Here is a 24778-nt window from a genome sequence, read left to right as displayed (position 1 = left end):
TATATTGTATCTTTATTCTTTGTTTACAGACTTCACAGTCAGTTGGAACTCAGACTATCAAGTCTCTTTGAGACTTAATTTTTGTTGTACTATCATTGATGCGTTAATATAATATCTTTGGTATTATTTTCCCTCTGCGTCTGAAGTAAATTCTGGCGGTGTGCCATTGGAAGCTAAGGGCCCGGCTCCAACGGACACTGGATGATTGTATCATTACAGTTTGGCTTTGTGTGGTTTGTTTATCATTCTCAATAATTTGACATATTTACATGCTGTTCCATATTCGTTCATCAGTAGTTTCCTATTTTAAATCTTTATAACAAGCTCGTATCATATTTCCATAATTGGTCATATAACGATTATTCTGAGTTGTTCACTTCTGTTACAGAATTTATAAGTGGAATGCTTTAGCTACATATAGTTGGAGTGACGATCATAAGAAAGTGGAATCAATGTTGTATGTGGACTACTGGTGATCATGTCAGATTATCTGTACATATGATTGACGTTTCCTGTTTATTTGATTTAGTTGTCTACTTTTATATATGATTGACGTTTCCTGTTTATGATGGTTTGTTGTTCCTTTGGGTTAAGCTGTTTACTTGTATAAAGGATTGCTCTGTCTTTGTGTATAAGTTGATGTAAAGGATTGAGAGTGTTGAACTCGCGAGACTTAGTTTCTTTACTGCTGTTCCTTTTACTGCCGTTCCATTTCTGCATTGCCGTTCCATTTTACTTTCCTGCTGTTCCTTTTTACTCGCATTCATTGGTGTGGTGTGAGAGGAGGATCAAGTCTGTCGTGAGAAACAGCAGACGCTACTATGCTCCCAGAACCATGATCCATACTCTAAGTTCTTTTCTTTCAAACAGTTTCTAGAGGGATGGGTTATTACTTCCGCACCCTCGACTGGTAAGGTTGCTGCGTGTAATTCCTTTCTGTAAAAGTAATCTAGTCATAGTTTAGCATCCGTTTACTCTTGTATTTCTTAGGCCTATACTACGAAGCATTACTCTGACAAATAGCCTCAAATTGAGATACCCTTTGCAATAACAAAACGCTCCCGGATTGACTTGTAATGTGAGATAACTAGAGCTGAAAAAGGCCCTTGTTACAGCTCTACATTTTGGCACCGTTGCCGGGGAAGGGTATAGCCATTTGTCTTTTAAACAGGGTAGTGTGCGAATCTGCTAGGGGAGAGTTGGATTTTAAAAACGAAAGGTAAGAACCTGCATACGGAGCATGTAAAAGCCCTGCTCCACCGTCCGCTTTCCTAGCAGAATTGATTGGTTAAATAGGATTTAGCAGTTTAATTGGAGTGCATGACTAAGCAAAAAAAGTTAGAGAAAGATCAAAAGCCTCCATCCAAAGCCAAGGGGCCGGTGACCCTTGGACGAACGACCTTCATAGACGAAATCTATAAGAAAGCCGACTCTCAGCCATCGGTAGGTTATAAGAAAGTCAATTCTAAACAGCCTACTAGTTCCCTTCAGGCCTCGGGATCACCATCTGAAGCCTTTGCTGAAGTGCACAGTCAAACAGAGGAGCAGGATTTTCAAGAAATTGAAAATTTGACTCCTGGACCATTGCACGAAGGGACCCAAAGTAACCTTTGTGAAGGAGAAGGAGAAACAGGGGAAATCGAGGAACCTAGATCTCCTATTGAATTAAACCAGCCTTTAAATAGCCCGGACAAGGGAAGCGCTGTAAAAATCCTTGTTGAAGGAATCCATTCACCGCAGACAGTTGGGGCCATTATCATCCCTGATCAAGGGAGTGGTGTCAAGACAATCCCTGTTAAGACTACCCCTCCTCAACCAAGGAACACTCTCTTGGAAATTCCTGAAGATTACTGGCATATATTCGATCCCATGGCGCAGAATCAGCCAAACACCCAGACCTCCACATTACAATATCCGATAGTAGATTCTGCAGCAAATGCGCCCATGAAAGCCATCCCTCTCCAGCATATCCCCACATTTCATGGCCTTACATCAGAAGATTCGGACGCATTCTTGTTCGAATTTGATGTATTATGTAGAGGATACGATTACACCACCGATCCCCAGAAACTGAAATTGTTCCCCTCTACATTAAAAGGGGCTGCGTTAAGATGGTTTATGGGCTTAGGTGGTGGGGTTATTAACAATTGGGATCAAATGAAAGAAGCCTTTTTAAAGAAATATCAAGATTACTGTAGGTTGAGAGAACTAAAAGATGAAATCTTTCAAATGTCAGCCAGACCAAACGAAACCCTAGAAGAATATGTGGAACGTTTCCAATATAACTTGCAAAGATCCCCTTATGCATCGCTACCTCTGCCTGATAACGTGTTGAAAACTGCATTAATTAGAGGTATGAAAGAACAATGGATCGAAACGTTAAACATTATAGGGAAAGGAGACATTTATCAGGAAAATTTTGCTGATATCATTGATCTGTGTATCAAGAGCTCAAGAGGCAGCACGAGGATAAAACCAGCGGAATATGATCGCTTCCCCAGAGATAACAGAACATCAACAGAGGGAGTAACACGGGTGGAACTTGGAAATTTGCTAGAAAATTTTAAAACTGATATCCTGGGAACATTAACTACACAACTTGACATTGTGCAGGCTAAACAGAAGCAAGCCGAGTCGGAGCAGAATCTAGCAGTTTTTTGCCCACGATGCAGGAAGAAACATAGCCACAAGGAATGCCCACTGGATACAGTCCAAATATGTGCTATCTGTACCAAGGACCACCTGACCGAAAGCTGCCCTTCACTTCCTGGTTTGAAGGCAGTATACAAAGAAGCAGGAGAGGAGCCAGAATCAGCATATTTTATTAACCAGCGTCGTCAATGGCAGCCTAGGCAATCAGGTATGTTTTCAGACCCCTCCTCTTCTTTTCAACCCCCACAATTCAATACCCAGCAACAGAATATGTGGCAAAACCAGTCTCAACCCCGTTTTCAAATTGGTCACCTCAAATGTTTCCTACTCTGAATCCTTGGATGTCCCAATTTGGTTGGCCAAACTGCCCTTATCCTCCACCATATTGGCAGAATAATTCATATCCTCCGCAGTGGACCCCTTCCACTTCGTAAAGCTCATCCTGGCAGACAAGCTGGCCAAGATCGACATATCAGCCAGCAGGATCAATTTCGTTCCCTCAACCGACTCTGCCAGCCTTACAACAAAACCCCCAGCCTAATCTAAGACCGCAGCTCCCAGCCCAACCCAACCCTAATCCAAATAATAGACCAGTTCAATCTCTTCAAATTATAGAATCCTCAGAAATTGAATCTGATCTGCGGGAGTGCAATGATCTTCAGTTAAGATCTGGGCGAATAATAGAAACTGAGGGACATAGAACAACTCACATTGAAGATCAGTTACCTATAGAACAACCATCATAACAGGAAGATGTAAATAAAGACCAGGCTCATCAACAAGCAATTACATCTCCTCCACCATTCCCAGAACGATTAGCCATTCCACGACCAACACAATATCCAGACTTTGATATTCTGGGACAACTACAAAATTTGTATATAAGAATTCCATTTCTTCAAGCTATACAGGATATCCCCATATATGCAAAAACCATAAAGGACTTGTGTAGCAGAAAACCAAAAATAAATATAACTTCTAACCCGAGAGTCCAGGTAGTCAGCACCTTATCCGACCTCCTATCAGGAAAAGAAACACCAGTGAAATACGAGGACCCTGGGAACCCAATTGTCACTGTTCAAATTTATGGGCAGACCTTGAGCAACGTCTTAGTTGATCTAGGGGCTGCAATCAACATCCTGACAACATCAGCTTGCCAGAAACTCGGAATTACATCGGTAGAACCTACTTCCACATTGTTAGAACTAGCTGACCGATCAGTAATTAGACCAGAAGGCACCCTGTATGATGTCATGGTTTCAATAGACTCCTGGGAATACCCGACCGACTTCCTGATAATTAATCCGAAAACTCGACTAGATGGACATCCGCTAATTCTAGGAAGACCGTGGCTCGCTACTGCTGACGCCTACATTGGTTGCAGGCAGGGAAACATGACCATAACCAGAGGGCCGGATATCAAAAATTTAATTTTGTACCCTCCAGCTCAGCCAAGCATCACGATGATGAAACCAACCTGCGCCCTGCCTCATATATCACAGACAATATTAGACCTCCATTAACAATCCAGGAAGTGCTAGATTTCAAAGATCAAACCGAAGACGATGCCATTAATAAATTCATTAATCAAACAGAATCCACATCGTATACACAATGTTTTATGATAAAGGCGGCATTTGACAACGAATTAGAAGAGGATCCCCTGAAGAACGAACATGACCAAGGTATACCGGTGACTTCTGTCGCTAATAGCAAAGTAGTGCAAATTGAACCGGGGAAGACTTTAAATATTAACGCTAATCTGACATCAGATCAAGAGACAAAACTCATCCAGCTGTTACGAAAGTATCAGGAGGCATTTGCATGGGACTATCCCGATATGAAAGGGATTGACCCCCAGCTATGTACACATCATATTTATATTGAAAAAGATGCAAGACCTGTTAGACAACCGCAAAGAAGACTCAACCCCCATTTAAAAGATGTTGTAAAAGATGAGCTTCAGAAACTTTTAGATGTTAATTTCATTTATCCTATTTCTGACAGCAAATGGGTCTCCCCACTGGTGGTAGTACCTAAAAAGAACGGGAAATGGAGGATCTGTGTCGATTATAGAGAATTGAACAAAGCCACGCAAAAAGATCATTTCCCCCTTCCATTTATAGACCAGGTACTGGACACCTTAGCAGGCAAGAAATTTTTCTCTTTCCTGGATGGCTTCAGCGGATACAACTAGATTCAGATTGCCCCTGAAGACCAGGATAAAACTACCTTTACTTGCCCCTGGGGAACGTTCGCTTATCGAGTCTTACCCTTTGGTTTATGTAATGCTCCAGCCACATTCCAAAGGGTTGTTCTTAGCATCTTTGCAGATCTAATTAATGATGGATTGGAAGTCTACATGGATGATTTCACACCATATGGAGAGGACTTTGATCCAGCTCTAGATACTCTCGAAAAAGTCCTACAGCGCTGCATCGCTACCAGACTCTACTTGAGTCACGAAAAGTGTTACATGATGATGACTGAAGGACTCATTCTGGGACACTATATTTCAGCAGCTGGTATTCAGGTAGACCCGGCTAAAATCCAAATACTTTTGCTTATTCCAACCCCCATTAATCAGACAGAGGTACGCAGTTTTCTTGGTTTTTCTGGCTATTATAGACGATTCATACAACATTATTCACATATTGCCGCACCTTTACATGCATTAACTGGAAATGTTGACTTCTTATGGACAGAGGAATGTGATCAGGCCTTCAAAGAACTAAAGAGGCTGGTATCTACAGCTCCAGTTCTCCGAGGACCTAATTGGAATTTACCATTCCAAATTTCAACCGACGCCTCAGACACAGCAATCGGTTCAGTTCTGGGCCAAGAAGAGGATAAAAAACCATACGCCATCTATTATATCAGCAAGAATTTGGTTCCAGCTGAATTAAATTACATTGTCACCGAAAAAGAATTTTTAGTTGTGATACACGCTGTTAATAAATTTAGACACTATATTACAGGCTATCCTGTTATTTTGTATACAGACCATTCTGCTATTAAGTACTTAGCAAACAAGCCTGTTACAAATGGAAGAGTAACCAGGTGGTTGATCTTGTTGCAGGAGTTCGACATTACAATCAGAGATCGACCGGGGAAGGAGAATCCTGTAGCCGATTTCCTCTCACGAATACCAAAGTCAGTTGAAGCAGCAGCAGTCGAGGACCAATTTCCAGACGAACACTTATTCGTTGTCACTGTTCAGGCTCCCTGGTACGCTGATGTTGCTAATTATCTTGCAGTAGGTAAGCTTCCAAAACATTTAACTCCCAATGAACGGAAACAAATTGTTCAGAGAAGCACTCGATTTTCGTGGGTTGGGGGCTATTTGTTTCACACAGGAGCAGATATGGAAATCAGAAGATGTATCCGAGAGGACGAAATCTTTGATATTCTGAAAGCCTGCCATGACGGGCGATGTGGAGGACACTTTGCTGAAAAAAGAACAGCACACAAGGTACTACAAACGGGATATTACTGGCCTACAATTTTCAAAGATGCGAAAAAAATTGTTCAGGCCTGTGATAGCTGTCAGCGTGCAGGACGACCTGGTCCAGCCGACGAAATGCCTTTGCGGCCCTAATTAGTAATCGAACCTTTCGAACGCTGGGCTCTGGACTTCGTCGGCCCCATCAGCCCGCCATCAAATCAAAGAACCTACATTTTGGTAGCAACTGAATATGTTACCAAATGGGTTGAAGCGGAGCCATTGATTAGAGCTACAGAAGATTTGGTAATACAGTTCTTGCTCCATTTGTTTGTACGTTATGGTCTCCCAAGGGAAGTAATTACAGACGGAGGACCATAATTTGTAGGGCACCACTTAGCTGCAACACTCAATAATTATCGTGTCCAGCATAAAATTACTACCCCATACCATCCTCAGGCGAATGGGCAAGTGGAGAGCAGCAATAAGGTAATAGAGTCGATTTTGACAAAAACAATTGCCTCACATCGGCGTGATTGGGCCACCCGATTACCCGAGGCACTGTGGGCTTATCGAACCACATGGAGAAGCACCACCGGCTACTCACCATATCATTTAGTGTTTGGAAAGCAGCCCATTTTTCCTATCGAATTCGAAATCCAAACGCTGCGAACAGCCCAAGAAGTTGGATTGGATTTAAGTGAAGCACAGAAAAATCGATTACACCAAATTAATGAATTAGATGAAATAAGGCTCTCTGCATTACAGAACACAGCACTCATTCAACAGCAGCGAGCCAAATGGCATGATGCGCTTATCAAAAACAAGATATTTCATGAAGGAGACTGGGCTCTGTTATATGATTCTAGATTTCAGGATTTCCCGGGGAAGCTTCAGACTCGTTGGTTGGGACCATATGAGATTCAAAAATTCCATGACAATGGGACCCTTACACTGACCACAATCGATGGTTCTGGATATACATTTAAGGTAAACGGTCATCGAGTTCGTCTGTATCACAAACCGCTCACTCGGGAATCTTTTTGTCAGCAGCTACGCCAAGATACTAACATTGAAATTATGGGCGAGGAAGCAAAAACTTCCTCACCTATAGATCGGTAAGAATTTACTTTTTATTACCACATTTTGTATATAAAATTGTAAATTTTGTATATATGTTTTTAGTATTTGTGTGTGCTGTTCCTTTTCAAAAGGAACAGCACCTTTGGTTTTTTTGTTGTTCCTTTTCCAAAAAGGAACAGCACTTTTGCGTTTTGCTGTTCCTTTTCAAAAGGAACAACACTTGTGTGTTTTTGCTGTTCCTTTTCAAAAAGGAACAGCACTTTTGCGTTTTGCTGTTCCTTTTCAAAAGGAACAGCACTTGTGTGTTTTTGCTGTTCCTTTTCAAAAAAGGAACAACACTCTTGCGTTTTGCTGTTCCTTTTCAAAAGGAACGGCACTGGTGTGTTTTTGTTGTTCCTTTTCAAAAAAAAGAACAGCACTGTTTGCGTTTTTGCTGTCCCTTTTCAAAGGGAACAACACTTGTGTGTTTTTGTTGTTCCTTTTCAAAAGGCACAGCATTTGTGTGTTTGAACAGCACTTTTGGGTTTTCGCTGCTCCTTTTGAAAAGGAAGTAGCATTTGTGTGTTTTGTTGATTTTTTAAGGCAATGCATCAAATGAACTCCTCCTCACCCTTCCTTTCAAAAACAAAAGGATGTGTTGTCCATCCTCTTTTCAAGGTCATAAGTAACAGCTATACCTTTATGCAATGAATATAAAAGACAGGACATATCGAGATCAGAATATCATGAATCGCTATCTTTAACAAACCTAGTATTGATGCAACAACAAAGGAAGGATCTACACACTCATAATTTTTGCTGTCATAGTCTCACCTCCTCTGCCTTGTTGGATATTTTTATCATGTTGAGTTCCTACAATTTTCTCTATTATTACTTGGAAATAAGAACAGAAGATTTATATCTTCCAAGTTGAGATGACAAGACTTCTTCCGCCATTCCCACTCTTAAGGAGGGCTGAACCACTCTTATGTGTAATTATACAAGAGCACAATCTATTATTTCAAAAAAAAAAAATAATAATAATAATTATTATTATTATTATTATATATATATTTGTCAAATGCAGGATAGGGGGTTTCATCAAAGAACCAGCCTACTATGATCATAAGATTGGAAGCGAAGTGGCATTCCCATCATGGCCACCACACCAGGGATATGGTCCAACAGGTTCACTATATAAACAAACCTTGGAACAGGGGGTCTCATCACGAGCCGACCTGCCCACGATTCGCGCCTCTCTGGTGAATAGCATCATGGTTATCTGGTTACCAAGCCAGCATGATGGCCTGCATTTTGACAAGAATTTCTCTTCAAAAACACACAAAGAACCATGGTTCCAGGGTGAAATAAACAACTCTGCCAAGGTTATGAACACCTGTCGGCAGCAGAGCTCTGTTAGTGGTATCGGAGTCGTAATATATACACCAATTTGGATGATATTAAATACTTCCTTCTATCCTTGTAATAATGATATCTTACATTTTGATGGATACGTCACATGAATATCTATCACTACCAATCATGGCAGAGATATTGACTATGACTACCTTAGACTTTATATGAGTGCCAGACGTCCTATCCTCCTATTTTGCATCACATCACGAAGGCTTATGCGAAACGCGATCTATCTGTTGCCTCGATCTCGGTATTTCTTTGTCTAATCTAAAACTTGGCAAAACTCTACATGTTGTTCCTTTATGACTTGGTGACGGGATGGCGGCTCCTCCTCCATTTGACGGCTGGGACAGCCTATCATATTGCGAGGGGGGAGGTGACCTCATTACTCCACCGGCCACGTCGTAACACACCATTCGGAAATGATATGGTACGAAGGTACGATACGGGCTAACGGCATGATAATACTATTTTCGCAATAAGTTGTTATTTACAATCGATTTTTCATGCATGCTCTGTGTTTTTTCTAGCTGCGATTACGTTCTTTGCGACAGGTAACTGCTGTTCCATTTAGGAGCCGAAACAGAACCATGGGAGGCAAAGCTATCAGAAGCGAACCTAGTGAGCTGGTAGTCTCCGAAGCTGCTCGGGAAATCCTAGAAAGGGCGGGGTGGTTAACTTATTTTAGCCACCTGCGTGAATCAAATGAAACTGTGGCCATGGAATTTCTGCAGAACTTGCAGGAAGAACACTCCGTAGTGGGTGGAAAACAGATAACGGTCACGGAGGAAATAATCGCAGAGGTAACAGGATTACCAGCCTCAGGACCAATATGGACGACAAAGAAAGAGAGGCTGCAGAAGATCATAGATATTTTCCAAGACGAAGGACAGAATCTAACAGTAAAAGGGAAAGGAGTGCTGCCGGCAACGTTGGGAGAACCCTGGAGCGAATTGGCAAAAGTAGTGCAGAGCTACATCACCTGCGAGGGCCGAAAAGATGTGGTAAGACCGCGTCACCTTAAGCTCTTAGCTGTGTTAAAAGGAAAATGTTCTGTGCATCTCCCTGCATTGTTAAATTCATTATTACATGATGCCTCTCGAAGCCTGAAAAAGGCACACCATGAAGATGCAGTAGTTAGCCACCATGGGTTGATCCGCCTAATAGTGAGCCACAGTCTCACTCGGCAGCAGAGTAGCTGGGGGGAGCTTATTTCAGCAATCGGAGGGGGAGTAGCATCACCATCCCCAAAAGCTAAGCACCCTGCTAGTACCTCTGAAGCACCCAGGGAGCCCAGAGCATCACCATCGCCAAAACCTAAGCGCCCCTCGGATACACCCGAACAACCCAAGAAAAACACGGAGTTATCAAAACGAAAATGCTCCTCTAGGGCATCTGGACATGTAGAAAAACATAAGGAACGGGCTGCAGAAGAGTGTGCTGCCTCGAAACGTAGGCATCCCTTTGGCACGACAGAACAGTCTAAAAAACGTAAAAAGGTGGTGGTGGAAGAACAGGTGGCCAGTACACCTGAGAGACCTGAGAGACCTAGGAAGTCAGCTCGGCTGGCAAGAATAAAAGGCAGGCTGGAGAAAATCCAGCCAAGCATTGACCAGCCGATCGAGATAACAGATGAGCCACCTATGCCAGAACGGGAACCTTCGAGGGAAAATGTGGAACAAACTGAGGATGAAGCAGAAGCCGAGGAAGGAAAGAAACCTTCTGACTCTGAGGCCGAAGCCGGCCACCCGAAGGCAACCACTGAGCAGCCAATTCAGGAGGAGGAGATGGAACAATTGGGAGGCAACCCTCCACAGGTCGCCATGGAGGAAGAAGAGCTGGCCACTATCTTGGCCAGCCTGGGAGATTATACTTCACCTTCCAGTCCAGCAAGCCCTCCTGAGGGACCCTCTGAGGAAGAGGTACATGAAGAATTGCATGAAGAGATAGCGGGAGGAGAAAACCTCCCTGTTGTTGATGGAGAGAATGTAAATACCGACCGGGAACAATCCGTTCCCAAGATGCCAGAAGAAACCCTCGATGAAAGAGGGACAGAGCTGAGGGCCACTCATACGCCCACTGCCGAGGCTAGGGAAATTAAGAAATTAAGAAAGAAACAGCAGAGACTACTGAATATTATAGCCCAGCTTCGGCAGAAAATTAGAAGCTTGAAAGCCAGTCTGAGAATAAGGAGGACCGTAAGGAGAAAAAGAAGAACAAATGTAGCAGGGTCCTGTCAGAAGAGAAGGCAAAGGGCTTATAGGCGTTTCGTAGGTCAATACTCTGCTGATAGACCTATGGCTGGTCCGACCAGCACTGAGGAACCAAATGCCGTTCCATCTGATATGGAACAGCAGAATGCCGTTCCGGAACAAACTGCTGTACCAAATAGCCCATTGGGACCAACTGCTGTTCCAATCAAAACTGAGCCGCAAGACGATATTCCATTTACAGAGGGGCCACCGTACCCCTTTATCCAGGTGAAGAAAGAAAAGGAAAACAAAGAGGTCCAAACTGAGGCATCCCCGTTAGGAATAATTCGGGACACGAATTCCAGGCAGCGAAATGTAAAGGTACAGGTGAGACTCCCTGCCTCTGAGAATTCTTGGAAAAGGGATCCAAAAACCAAGGCCTTGCACCACAAAATGAAGCAAGCCCGACAGGAGGCTGACCAGCTGAGGGAGCAAATGATCCCTCGAGAAAATACGAGGAGTTGTAGCAGGAAGCCGAGCAGTTGAAAGAACAAACAATCCCTCGGGCAAAATATGAAGAATTGCAGCAGCAACTACGCAACATGAGTCAATCAGAGAGTCAGGCCTTTGAAGGATGGCAGAAGGAACAGGAAAAGGCTGCCAAGGTAACACGTCGATTAGATGTTGTTATTAAACAATTTGACACAGTATGTTCGCTGTATGATGATGTTTTGACTTGCAGGGCCCCTGCAAAGAATTATGCTTTATTTCTCCTTGAGAGATACTTAAGACTGAAAATAAAAGCTGTCAGGGCAGGTGCCCCTATTCAGATTAATATTGTTAATGATTTTATTGATTGTTGCAAACATTATGGGGTTAAGGTTCAACGGTTGCTATGTGAATTCTATTTGCACAATATGGTGCTCGAACAGGAAACTGACTTAAACCCGGGGCCCTTCGTGGGGGATATACAGCTCCAAGCCTTTGTCTCGTTTGGGGTCAATCAGTTAAAGTGGCTCAGGGCTTACAATGCCTTTCAGAGGCAGGAGCACAGCCTAGATCTATGGGTCAGGGCCGAACCTAGAGACCCAGTTCACCTATGGCAATCACACAAAAGCCTCATGAGAACCCAGGGCGTCATGGAACTGTTAGGACCCATGCATGAGGACTTGATCCGAAATAGCGTGGAATTCTTTCTGGCTATTAAAGATTCTGCCCTGGATGCTGCCAAATTCCGTTATCAGGTTTCCACCCCAAGCATCCAGCTCAGGGAGCCATTCAACTATGAGAATTTTGAGCTGGCTGCTGAACGATTGAGCCTTTATGGCCAGCGCCTTTTGCAAGCTGGGCCGTCTTGGTTAGGATACCGGTTCCGTAGCCCAATTATTTGGCACCCTGCACCTGGATACCAGGCCTTGTATGACATGCCTGCAGATCAATTGAATTACTTCTTTGATAATCTCGTTGTTCACCATGGTTGCAGACCTCCTCACGAGATACCCTCTCCCGCTTATTCTCTTACCGCTCTCCATGTTAATTATAACGTTTTAATGAGGCCATGAAACAGGGTAAGCCGAGGGGTGTGTAGAGCATTGGAAAGGTATGTTTTGATGCATAATTTAGTGATGTTTCAAGCAATATTTGTAATCCTTTCATTGTTATAAAGTAAGAAGAATGTAATAAGAATGAGCACGAATGACCAAGGTTTAATAATTGTCTTCTCTATGCAGAAAATGACAAAAGGAGGAAAATGCAGTGCAAAACTGGAGTTCCATGAGAAGATAACGGTTGTCCCTTCGGAACTAACTAAAGTCCAGACCAGGGCGAGCAAATCTCGGCAAATCAATCTGGGACGAGATAAGGAGCTGTCAGTTCGGAAGACTAGGCAAACAAAAGAGAGGAGTTAACAGCTTAGCAGATCCCTCAGGATCTTTGATCCTGAGGGATCGTTACTTTCAATTATTTTGTTGTCTGGTTAACTCCGCCATCACTAGTATAAAAAGGGTAGCATTGAAGGCTTAAAGGACTCTGGTTTTTTATATTGTATCTTTATTCTCTGTTTACAGACTTCACAGTCAGTTGGAACTCAAACTATCAAGTCTCTTTGAGACTTAATTTTTGCTGTACTATCATTGATGCGTTAATATAATATCTTTGGTATTATTTTCCCTCTGCGTCTGAAGTAAATTCCGGCGGTGTGCCATTGGAAGCTAAGGGCCCAGATCCAACGGACACTGGCTGATTGTATCATTACAGTTTGGCTTTGTGTGGTTTGTTTATCATTCTCAATAATTTGACATATTTACATGTTGTTCCATATTCGTTCATCAGTAGTTTCCTATTGTAAATCTTTATAACAATCTCGTATCATATTTCCAGAATTGGTCATATAACGATTATTCTGAGTTGTTCACTTCTGTTACAGAATTTATAAGTGGAATGCTTTAGCTACATATAGTTGGAGTGACGATCATAAGAAAGTGGAATCAATGTTGTATGTGGACTACTGGTGATCATGTCAGATTATCTGTACATATGATTGACGTTTCCTGTTTATTGATTTAGTTGTCTACTTTTATATATGATTGACGTTTCCTGTTTATGATGGTTTGTTGTTCCATTGGGTTAAGCTGTTTACTTGTATAAAGGATTGCTCTGTCTTTGTGTATAAGTTGATGTAAAGGATTGAGAGTGTTGAACTCGCGAGACTTAGTTTCTTTACTGCTGTTCCTTTTACTGCCGTTCCATTTCTGCATTGTCGTTCCATTTTACTTTCCTGCTGTTCCTTTTTACTCGCATTCATTGGTGTGGTGTGAGAGGAGGATCAAGGCTGTCGTGAGACACAGCAGACGCTACTATGCTCCCAGAACCATGATCCATACTCTAAGTTCTTTTCTTTCAAACAGTTTCTAGAGGGATGGGTTATTACTTCCGCACCCTCGACTGGTAAGGTTGCTGCGTGTAATTCCTTTCTGTAAAAGTAATCTAGTCATAGTTTAGCATCCATTTACTCTTGTATTTCTTAGGCCTATACTACGAAGCATTACTCTGACAAATAGCCTCAAATTGAGATACCCTTTGCAATAACAAAACGCTCCCGGATTGACTTGTAATGTGAGATAACTAGAGGTGAAAAAGGCCCTTGTTACAGCTCTACACTATGTCACCAGTGGCTTCATCTTCTTCTCCTTGTTTTTCTTCCTCCTCACTTACAGCAAGACTGACATCATAGGTTAATGCCTTTATGTTATGAAACCAGCTCAAGAAAAGATAGATCAACACCTTAGAATTCAGCCTCTTCGAGGGGGCAACCTCCTTTACATTACATAAATGAACAATTCTTGGATGATACAAATGACAAAACCTCCTTTCTATATATAGGAGTCTAAGGAGTCACAATATAATCCAGCCGACCTAACAATAATAATATAAAGCCACAAAAATAACAATAGAGGGATTCTATGGGGCACAGAAATAACAATATGGGGGTAATAGGGGCACAACAATATAAATAAGGGGTATAACTACAATAGTAATGGGATAATCACTAGTATTATAGGGACCCAACATGCCCCTCTCCTTCAAAAAAGTGTTGTCCTCAACGCTTGAGTAGTTCTGGATACTTCTGCATAAAATTCTCATCCTCCCATGTGGAATCTTCAGCGGATAAGTTCTTCCACTTGATAAGATACTCTGAAATTGATCGATTTCGTAGCTGTCGAGTTCTTGTTTCTGTGACTGCTTCCGGTTCCAATATAATTTTTCCTTCCTCATCAAGTTCTGGCAATATTGTTTGAATTGGGAGCTTGTCACCTATAACCTTCTTTAAACATGAAACATGGAAGACTGGGTGCAATCGAGAAGCTGCAGGAAGCTCCAATTTGTATGCCATAGTACCAATCTTTTGCAACACCTTGTACGGACCATAATACTTTGGTGATAATTTATTATCCTTCTTAGCTTGCTTTAGGAACATTTGCTTATATGGTTGTAGCCGTAGGAATACCCAATCACCTACATCAAAACTTCTTTCACTGCGATGTTGATCTGCTTGTTGTTTCATTCTATTTTGTGCCAACACGAGGTTATCCTTTAAGAGTTGGAGGACTTGTTGTTGATGTTCGATGTGATGTTCCACTACCTGAACCTTAGAATTTTCTCTTAAATATGATGTCATGGATGGTGGTTGATACCCATAAAGTGCCATAAATGGGGTCATTTTTGTTGCTGTATGGAAGGAAGTGTTATACCACCATTCAGCTAGAGGCAACCATTTGACCCATTGTGTCTGTTTATCAGATACAAAGCAACGAAGATATCCTTCCAAACATTTGTTTACTATCTCAGTTTGCCCATCAGATTGAGGATGATAAGATGAGCTATGAGCTAACTAAGTACCAAGACAATAAAATAATTTTGTCCAAAAATTTCCAGTGAAAATGGGATCTCTGTCACTTACAATAATCTTTGGGTTTCCATGTAGCTTTTAAACTATTTCCATAAATGCAGTAGAAACTGTACTGGCTTTAAATGGATGTGATAATGCACAAAAGTGTGCATACTTAGTAAGTCTGACAACTACCACCATGATGACACTCTTTCCCTCAGACTTGGGTAAACCTGTGATAAAATCCATTGAAACCTCCTCCCAACGTTGGCTTGGAATGGATAAAGGTTGTAATAGACTCGGTGTCTTAATTGTTTCAAATTTATTTTGCTGGCAAACCAAACATTCCGCCACAAACTTTTGAATATCTAATTTAAGACCATCCCAAAAAATTCCTTCTTAACCCTGTGGTAAGTTTTTAAAAATCCTGAGTGCCCTCCTAAGGGAGAAGTGTGCAATTCCATAAGAATATTTTGTTTTAGCTGGGAATTCTTACAGATGTATAAGCGATCTTTGTACCATAACGAATCATTTTGCCAGCTAAATGTATCAGAAGTACTGGAATCTTGTTGTAGCTTTCGAATAAGTGCCCACACTTCTTCGTCATTCTTCCATTCCTCCCTTGCTTCGTTTATCCAATCTGGTTGGATAATAGAAATGGCACACAACAATGCTTCCACATCCTCATCCTTTCTTGAGAGTGCATCTGCCACCACATTTTGCTTCCCTTTTTGTAGATGATTTCAAAGTCATAACCCAACATCTTTGTGACCCAATTTTGTTGCTCTTCAGAGGATAATCTTTGTTCTAAAAAGTATTTAAGGCTATCATGATCCGTTTTTACCTTGAAGTGTCTTCCCATTAGGTAGGGTCGCCATTTCTTAAGTGCATGGAGTATTGCCAACATTTCCTTCTCATAAATAGCTTTGCTTAAAAACTTTCCCTTGATTGGACGACTTTCAAAAGCAATGGGTCTTTCATCTTGCATTAGAACAGCACCAATTCCATTTCCTGAAGCATCACATTCCACAATAAAGGTTTTTGTGAATTCCGGTGTAGCTAAGACCGGTGCTTGGCACATTGCCTCTTTAAGATGTTCAAAGGCCTTTGTTGCTTTCGGAGTCCATGAAAATGAATCTTTCTTCAATAATGTTGTTAGAGGTGCTGCTATTCTCCCATAATTCTTAACAAACTTGCGATAATACCCTGTCAACCCAAGAAATCCTCGCAGATGCTTTATGGATGTGGGGATTTTCCATTCCTTAATGGCTTTAATTTTGCTAGGGTCTACCTTAACTCCTTCATGAGATAAAATATGACCCAAATATTCCACCTCCTGGACTCCAAAGAAACATTTGGATCTTTTTGCATATAATTGTTTCTCCTCCAATAGTTGTAGCACCCTGTCAAGATGTTCAACATGATCCTTCCAAGACTTGCTATAGATTAGTATATCATCAAAAAATACTAACACAAATTTTCTAAGGAATGGTTTGAAAATTGAATTCATCAAACCTTGAAATGTTGAAGGTGCATTGGTAAGGCCCAAAGGCATGACCAAAAATTCATAATGACCCTCATGAGTTCTAAATGCCATTTTTGGAATGTCTTCAATCTTCATTCTGATTTGATGATATCCCGAACGAAGATCCAACTTGGTGAAGTAAATTGATCCATGCAATTCATCCAGTAATTCATCAATAACAGGAATGGGGAACTTATCTTTAATAGTGAGCTTGTTGAGCTCCCTATAATCTGGACACATGCGCCATGATCCATCCTTCTTGTGCACCAATACTACTGGAGCTGAGAAAGAACTTTGACTCGGTTGAATTATACCAGCCTCTAGCATTTCTGCAACCATATGTTCAATTTCACTTTTTTGGACATAGGGATATCTGTACGGCCTGATGTTTGGAGGAACACTTCCTGGAATCAGATGAATAGCATGATCATGATCATGCATAGGTGGGAGACCCTTGGGAGTCTCAAATACCTTGGAATGATTGTCCAAGACTTTTTGGAGATCTGGAGAAATAGATGATTCCAATGTGGAAACATCTAGCGAGCATAATTGTGCAATTACACCTCTTTGCTCCTTTCTTAGAAGCTTTTTCATACCATGAGAGCTGATTATCTTTCCTGGTTTCCCTGCAATACCCCTTAATTCAACTTCCTTTCCTTCCGAAGAAAATTTGATGAAAAGTTCTTGAAAATTAAAAGCTATTGTACCCAAGGATTGTAGTCATTGGACTCCTTGTACAACATCCGCACCTCCCATTGGAATGGAAAGCATTGGGCTAGTCAATACATATTCTCCCATGGATAGCTTGATATTATGGCACTTTCCAGAGCAATTTATTGTTCCTCCTTTGGCAATCATCACTTGACACTCTGGTGCTAGATATAGGAAGCAATTCAATTCTTTTGCTACCCTACAATGAATAAAATTGTGGGTGCTTCCTGAATCAATCAACACTATTAACTTTTTCTTCTTGATTTGTCCTTCTATCTTGATGGTTTGAGGAGTGGTAATTCCCGCCAATGCATTACAAGATATGGTCGGATTTATTTGTTCTTCATCTAGGCTTTGTTCCTGGAGTATATCTTCTTCTTTTGACCTTTCTTGCTCCTTTTCTTCTTCCTCTTCATAATCTATGTAGAATAATTTCTTCTCAGCACACTTATGACCTTTAGTGTATTTGCTATCACAACTGTAACAAAGCCCTTTTGCTCTTTTTTCTTCCAATTTTTGTGGTGTCAACCTTATAGGTTGTGGAAGACTAGGGGCAACAACACTTCCGTCTTTATAGTTGTGAGTGGTATGCTTCCTGGTTGCCATAATTTTGCTTTCCATTTTTCTTGCTAACCTGAATGCCTTCTCTAATGAATCCGGTTCCCAAAGGCGAACATCATGTTGGATATTATCCTTTAAATACCCTATGAACACATCAATCCTACGCTCCTCTGGAATATCTTTTACCCTTATGTTCAATTTTTGGAACTCCTCAATGTGCTCCATTACTGAACCCTTTTGTTTGAGACTTATCAATTGGCTAAAAAAAGTGTTGCTTTTTGTATCTTCATAATGTGCTATCAATTCTTCCGTAAAAATTGCCCAAGTGATAAATTGTTTACGAGAGCAAAACCATTGATACCATACAAACTGATTTGGTTCCAAATATACAGTTGCCATACGTACCTTTTGTGCATTTTGCACATTATTGAGATCGAAGAATTGCTCCATCTGTAATATCCATGTAGCGGGATCCTTGCCATCAAACTTCCTCATATCGATTTTTGGAATATGGTGATTCTTCAATCCAACATTAGCATCTATGGTATCATGATTAACATTTCTTTTGTTCTCATCATGAGTTTCCTTTACTACCTTTTCACCATTAGTGACCCTTTCTTGTAGCAACTTCTTCAATTCTTCCATATCTGCCTTCAAATATATCTTCAAATCTGCCATGTCTCTCTTCAAATCTGTCTTCGAATCATCCATCTTAGCTTCCATGCCCTTTATCTTAGATTCCACGCCACTTATCTTAGCTTCTGTTAGCTTTTGTGAGCGTGACATTTGTTGCACTTGTTCTTGTAATTTTGATATATCATGTAGCATTTCTTCTCCTTCTTCATGAGTCATGCTAGAGCTTTCAGGTTCCTTACTAGGTTTTTGCATTTTCTTTCCTCGGGGCATCATTTACCGATAATAATGCTTTACTATGCCCTTTGAATTCCGTTAAACCAAGCTTACACAAAAATTTAAAAAAAACTACACACCTTTTTTCACTTTATAGAAGCCTGATATTGAATCTGATGTATCTCTGTAATTTCGGATCATCCAGTTCTAAAATTGCTATCTACAGTATCCTTCTGCGTCCTCTTTCCAATGCCACAAGTTTGAGCCAAATTGGATTCTCCAAGGAAGAGTTATGTGAAATCTCCCACAGTGACTTGCTTTTAGACTGGTTCAGTAGAGCGAACTTGTACGACGTGCCATGAGTCACTGTTTCAACCTTTGAATCTGAAACACACACACAAGAAACTATAGTTCGTCCTCTTTCTGTACCTTTTTATGAAATTTCAATCCGATCCTCAGAGAGAGAGTTATGACGATTTTCCCCAGGTCACCTGTTTTGAATGTAATTCAGGAGTCTGCAAAAAGGCCAACTTCCTCAGATCATATCTCCGAAAATTTCGCGCGAAAAGCTCTGAAATTCGGACCCAAGTTTCATCGCCAATTCTTCTCAAATGGGTTTTTTTTTTGATTTCTGAAACGTCACAAAAAAAAAGTTATAGCGAAAAATCCACGATGACCTGTTTGGAGCAGCGAAACCCTAGAATCCAAAGCTCTGATACCAAATGTTATGAAACCAGCTCAAGAAAAGATAGATCAACACCTTAGAATTCAGCCTCTTCGAGGGGGCAACCTCCTTTACATTACATAAATGAAAAATTATTGGATGATACAAATGACAAAGCCTCCTTTCTATATATAGGAGTCTAAGGAGTCACAATATAATCCAGCCGACCTAACAATAATAATATAAAGCCACAAAAATAACAATAGAGGGATTCTATGGGGCACAGAAATAACAATATGGGGGTAATAGGGGCACAACAATATAAATAAGGGGTATAACTACAATAGTAATGGGGTAATCACTAGTATTATAGGGACCCAACACTTTATGTCATCCTCAACTGTCATATTTCAGAAAACTTCCCATGCTATAGGGAGTGTAAAGGTATGGAGGGCTTCCTCTACTAGGATTTTGATTAGGCCATGGTGAGCTAACTGCTGTAAATTTCCTGCTTGTACCTTGGTGCTGGAATCAATGAGCAACTGAAGGAGAAAGTAAGTGATACTGAGCTTTTAAGGTGTTGTGGTATCCATGCCATATCTCAAGTCATGGAGGATTCTGAAATGATAACCATAGACAATGTTGTGCCTCCCCTCACAAGAAATGTACTTGATCACCTAGTAGCTAACTTCATCCTAGGGATATGGTATACTAGCCCTTCTAATTCCATTTTTGTCTTCAACGGGGGTTTCATTATCTTGGAAAAATTTCTTCTTGGCAGCCTGGCCAATTAGTTTCTCATCTTTACTCCAAGGCAATCCAAGAGGAAGGGTAGTGACCCTACTGATGAATTCAGGGGTTATCTCAATGGAGAGGCCTCTAATGGTTACAGTACCATGAGTTCTTATGTTAGGGACTAGAGAGAGAGAAAATTCTTGGGCAATTTCATCATCAAGCCCTCTAAACTTCTCAAAGAAATTCATCCTGTTTACCCTTGTAAATATGTCCACCACTTGAGGATGTGCATGGAGACTAGTGGAGTTAGTGGGCTCTTTTATAATGAACCCCCCTGTCATACTGCCTGTACTACTTTTTAAAAACCAAATATGGAGGTGGGGACAAAGGATTTTGAGAAAAACAGAGAAACAGAGGAGACTGTGTTTTTTCTTAAAACATAAATTCCTTTTATGTATTTTTACCCTCCTAAAGACTTATTTCATCGTCAAATTGATACCACTTCCTTCATATATTGATATTCAACGGGGGGCATTCATGAAACCTACCTCTTCAAACTGAAATTTGTGCCAAAAATCATGGTTTCTCCCTTCAAAATGACTCACTTCCCCTCTTGTAGAAGCCTAATGTCCCTCTTGTAGATTTGCTATAGGTGCTCCTGTAGAAAATGCCGAGAGCAAGAATATGAAGGAAATCGATGGAGGATGGTGGTCACAAGGTTGTGGGGGCACAAGAAGACTACTGTGTGACTGAGTTACGAGGAGAAAATGAATAAAAGGTGGTGAGAATGCACGGGGAGGAGTGTTCGTTACCTTTTATGGATATTTTCAGTTATAAGTGTTGAGCTGGCAAGGTGTACGTTGCCCGAATTAGGACCATTGGTCCCCACCTAGTTGGTCATCATGGCATGTCCTCGTAATCATCCCTCATTATTGCATCGGAGTTAAATATTCCTCCCACTACATGTCCTTGGCATATCTTGCTTGAGTTGATTGTGTGCACGTGTGAGCGACATCTCAAATAAGTGGAGTCAACTAAATGAAGGTGGCCAGGCTAACTGGCCACCTTTCCCTCGTTCGATCTCAACCATCTTGTTGCCTTCGTATGACTCCAAATTACACAAATACAAATAGAGGAGTGGCTTAGTTACTTACCTGTGATCCGAGTGTATTTGTTGTGAGGTGTTGTGGCTTTCTTTGTTGCATGCCTTCATTTTCCTTTATGCATGTTGTCTCTGCTTGCTGATGTGTTGTTATGTGTTTTTGTAGGTTCTTCTTTTGCTGGAGCTGAGTTGCATGTGCCTTTTCAACCTGTAGATGTGCACTCTTTTGCTGCTGGTGCTAGACTTCTATGGGATTAGTTGCTACAGGAATTCCTCCATGAGCTCCTGTAGCTGCTTCTCCCCTTGAAACTTCAGCTTTTTCCTATGTTTGGAGATCGAGAATGATGCCATAGTTGTAGATAAAGATGGAGAGATAGTAGGTATCTTCAGGTGAAGTTGATGGTGCCTTTTCTCCTTCAATTTTTTGTTTTTTTTTTTCCAAAACTGAAAAACTGTTTTTCTGTGTTTTTTCTTAGACAGGGGAAAAAAATAATGATGCTTGGAGTGTGATGCAGGCTTGAAAATGATGGCAAGGAGTCTTGAAGGTGGTAAGAGGGATGATAAGCTCCTCATCAATCTATTCTTGTCCCTCAAACTGCCTCCAGTAGATACTTTTGGCTCTCTGTAATTCCTACAGGAGCCTCCTGTAGAAAACATATAGCCTCCTGTAGAAAAGACAGTTTTGAAAGAAAAGGTACAGTGGGGTGAAAGAGATGGAGAAAATGATGGAGGAAGCTGTGGAGGAGATGAGATGGATGCTGGTGTGAATGTCAGGGTCCCCTTTGCACCTTCTTCTGCTCCCTGTAGTCCTCATGCAAACCTACAATGCAATAAAAATTCATTTCTTTTTATTTCCTCAGAAAGTTTTTCACCCTAATTTCTTACCCTGGGCGCCCCGTTGGAGGTTTTCACCCAAGGATCTTATTCTTTCCCTTTTTTCCTCTTTTTCTCTTTTTTTTTGACATCACTAGGCCGCCTCAGGAGAGGTTTTCAACCCAATGATGGGACTCAAGCGCCTCATGGAGGTTTTCACTTGAGTCCTTATTTTTCTCTTTTTCTTCAGTAAGTGGGTGAAGTGGGAGCTAGGAAATGATCCACTACCATCACTGTTTTATTCAAAGATTCAATAAACTCTCGCTTGGAGAGGGGTTTCTTGTAGATTTTCAACCGATGTCCATTAACAAGCATGGGGATGGCTTCATCATCAATGGTTCTGATCTGAATGGAACCATTTTCATTGCATTTCTCCACAGTGTAGGGTCCTAGCAATCTTGTCCTCAGCTTCCCTTTGAAATCCTTATATCTTGATTCATAGAGTAGTGCCCAATCTCCCTCTTGGAATTGCTTCTCCCTAATATTTTTATCATGCCATATCTTTATTTGAAGTTGAACTACCTCTGTATGGAGAAGGGTTTGCAATCTGTATTCATCCAATCCATTGAGATGAACTAATCTCTCCTTCATTGCATGGTTGAGTTCTAGGTCCAGATGAGCTGCCATCCTTAGGGTACTGAATTCAAACTCTATTGACACTAAAGCCTTCTTCCCATAAACTAGCTCATAGGGTGTGAACCCGGTGGTGGTCTTCCATGTTGTGTACTTGTAGGCCCAAGTGACCTCAACTAACCTATCCACCCAATATTTTCTGTTGCTGCTCACTACCTTAGTTAGGATCCCTTCCAATGCTCAGTTAGTGACCGCCACTTGCCCATTAGCTTGTGGATGGTAAGGGGTGGAATTCATGTGCTTGATCTTATTATGTGTGAGCAGGTCTTCAATCAGGCTGGAAATGAATTGACTACCTTGGTATATGACCAACTCTCTCGGATAACCGAACTTGTAGAATATGTTTTCCCTCAAAAACTCATCAACTTTTTCCTCTGTCACTGCTTTGATTGCTTTTGCCTCCACCCACTTTGTCAGGGAGTCAGTGCACACAATGATGTAATCCTTTTTCTTTGAAGGGTGTTTGATAGGCCCCACAAAGTCCATGCCCCACTTCTCAAATGGCTCAAAGGTCACCTAAGGTTGCATGGGAATTTCATCCTTTGGAGTGTGTTTCCCCATCCTCTGACACCGATCATACTAGCTCGTGTATCTCCTCACATCCTAATGAAGAGTGGGCTAGTAGTAGCCTTCTTGCAATATCTTGAAGGCAGTTATTTTTGCTGCGAAATGACCTCCACAAGGCCCATCATGACAGGTCAGGAGGATGTCAAATACTTCCTCCTCCTTGACACATCTTCTCAAGATTTAATCTGGGCCAAGTTTGAAGAGATTGTCTCCAATCCAGGTGAAAGGGGAACTTTTCCTTACTATCTTGCTCTTCTCCTTTGAGGATAGGTGTGGTGGGAACTGTGTTGAAACCAAGTAGTTTGCTATATCAACAAACCATGGAGAGAGCACTGATATATCAAATAGGTGTTCATCTAGCATTTGGTCATCCACCATTCCTTCTTCACCTGCAAGTAAATTTACTCTAGACAAAAAGTCAGCAACAACATTTTCTTTACCAGGCTTATCAATAATGGTCAGATCAAACTGTTAAAATAAAAGCAACCATCTTATAATGCGAGCATTTACATCTGGTTTGTTCATTAAATATATAATTGTAGCATGATCAGTGTGCACAAAGGTTTGATAGCCTGTGATATAATATCTGAATTTGTTTAAGGAATGCACGACAGCGAGGCGTTCCTTCTCGGTCATTGTATAGTTTAGCTTTGCCTTTGACAAGTTTTTGCTTATAAAGTATATGGCATAAGGTAACATTCCATCAATTTGTCCTAAGGCTGCTCCTATCACTTTGTTTGATGCATCTGTGTGAATGTGAAAGGGTAGGGCCAGCTTGGGCCTCTGAGAATTGGGGCAATCACTAGCTTGCTCTTAAAGGTATCTAGGGCTTCTTGACAGTTTTTCGACCATATGAACTCAACATCTTTACCTAGGAGGGCAAACAAAGGAGAGGCTATCTTGCTAAAATCCTTAATGAATCTCTTGTAATATCCTATTAAGCCTAGGAAACTTCTGACATCTCTCACCATTTGAGGAGGTGGGACCCTTTGGATGATGGCAATTTTGTTGGGGTCCACCTGCAGTCCTTGTTGAGATATTGCATGATTTAGCACGGTCCCTTCAGTCATTAAAAATTCACATTTTTCCAGACTAAGGGACAGGTTCATCTCAATACACTTATCTAGAATGTTTCCTAGGTTAGATAAAGCTTCCTGAAAGTCAGAGCCATAAGCAGTAAAATCATCCATGTATATTTCTACTGCATCATGAACTAGTTCAAAAAATATACTCAATAGCGCTCTTTGGAAAGTGGCTAGAGCATTGCACAAACCAAAAGGAAGGACCCAGTATGCAAAGGTACCCTAAGGACAAGTGAAAGTGGTCTTATCTTGGTCCTCTAGGATTATTTGGATCTGATTGTACTCGCTAAACCCATCTAGGAAAGAGAAAAACTTTTTCCCTACC

The 24778-nt window shown here is 41.2% G+C and overlaps 1 pseudogene; it reads left to right on the top strand.

Annotated features, from left to right (window-relative positions):
* Positions 1–10215: 10215 nt before the first annotated feature.
* Positions 10216–24778, top strand: part of LOC149261205 (syntaxin-21 pseudogene) — a 36102-nt pseudogene continuing 21539 nt past the window's right edge.

This window comes from Pinus tabuliformis, chromosome 6 (genome assembly GCF_031772625.1).
Source record: "Pinus tabuliformis cultivar Carrire ecotype Pingquan chromosome 6, CPIR1, whole genome shotgun sequence".
Classification (NCBI taxonomy): Eukaryota; Viridiplantae; Streptophyta; class Pinopsida; order Pinales; family Pinaceae; genus Pinus; species Pinus tabuliformis.
This window is presented reverse-complemented; position numbering and strand designations above follow the sequence as displayed.